Source organism: Myxocyprinus asiaticus, chromosome 28 (genome assembly GCF_019703515.2).
Source record: "Myxocyprinus asiaticus isolate MX2 ecotype Aquarium Trade chromosome 28, UBuf_Myxa_2, whole genome shotgun sequence".
NCBI lineage: Eukaryota > Metazoa > Chordata > Actinopteri > Cypriniformes > Catostomidae > Myxocyprinus > Myxocyprinus asiaticus.
In genome coordinates, this window is record NC_059371.1 from 17495737 (window position 1) to 17497364 (window position 1628).

Here is a 1628-nt window from a genome sequence, read left to right on the forward strand (position 1 = left end):
AAATCATGAAATGAATAAATTGAATGTCATAACTGTAGTAAATATCACAGAATGCACAGATTATCATGACAAACACAGATAAACAGTATTTTTATTCATAACCATACTGTTCTAGTGATCCATATTTGGAGTTTGATATATTAGGGTAAAAATGTTTTGTTCTGACAGGTACAGTGCTGTGATATAACTGTAGCCGGTGGTGTAAAGAAACAACACAGGATACAAAAATATATTTTGGGGGTTTTATTTTGACGGCTGTTTATAAAAAAAAAATAATAAAAAACAATGGTCGATGGGGCTGGAAATGAAAATGGAAATGGAAAACAAAACTGAAATATGTTTCGACGAAACACGGTAGAGGTTAATGTCAAATGAAAATACAAACAGTGCATTAGCTTAACCATATACTTCAGCATATACTTAATACATGCTTACATCATTCACAGCATTTTGTGCATTTAAGCACTTGCTTAAATCACTCAAATCATCTTATGCATTTAACACATGCTTTAATCACTCAAAGCATTTTATGCATTTTTAACCAGGCATTCAGGACATGTATAACAGTTTAAAACAATATAATTCTTGTTATACATGTTCACTTAATTGGAAAACACTCTGGGCTATAAATCATTAAATAAGATATGATTAATATTAAATTTACATTCCCAGTCCTCGTATGCCAAAACGTGGTCAAACTCCACACATGCAATCCATATGCATCCTTCAAAAATGATCCATAACAAACACTCAATTTTAACATACAATTCTTCTGAACACATATTTAATGCAAGTTATAAACATTTTGTGTAAAATTGTATATTTACCCAAAGAATTCTCAACCCATGAACAAAACCGAGAGCTTTTTTGCACAATACCATTGCATACTACCCATACTACTCATACTACTTTTGCCATATCTGTCAAGGGCAGAAATAGTAAGAGTAGTATGGTAGTATGCAATTCCAAACTCGGCCCAGTTCTCAAGTCTCTAACATGAGAGAGTGCTGGAAAGCAGGTGTTGCAAAACTTTGGTGTCGCAAAACCCCAGTTCTTAAAGGGGCCACATCCAGTTTATAAATAGAGTTAAATTACATGAAATTTCTCCACTTGGCTACATAACCAAAGAGCATTATTGTCTAGATCTTATTAGACCAGCTCTTATTTCAGATTGCTAGAATCACAAGGCTGACAGGCTGAGACTCTCCAGCAGATGGCAGATCGAACTGACCCAGATCCTCATCAAGATGTTTAGCAACTGTCCACTGGCCTTCAAACCACAAACATATAGTAGAAACACATGCACAAACATGTATTCAAACACTGCAAATCCACAGTGTGTGTGAGCCTTTTAATAAGCTGTATAGCTCTATTTTCATCACATCAAGAAATATATATTCACAAGATTTTCACATTAGAAATGATCTAATGTTCAAAGATATATATTATCCACGAGTTACATTTCCTGTGCTAAATAAAGAACATTGTGTGATGTCCTTGTGACTTTTCCTTGTTGCTTAATGTTCTAGAATATTGAGTTCTAAACCCATTAATAAATGTAATTTATTTTTAGTTTAGTTGTGTTGTTACATTCCTAAAAGCACATTTTGTAACAAGAAAAGGGGAGC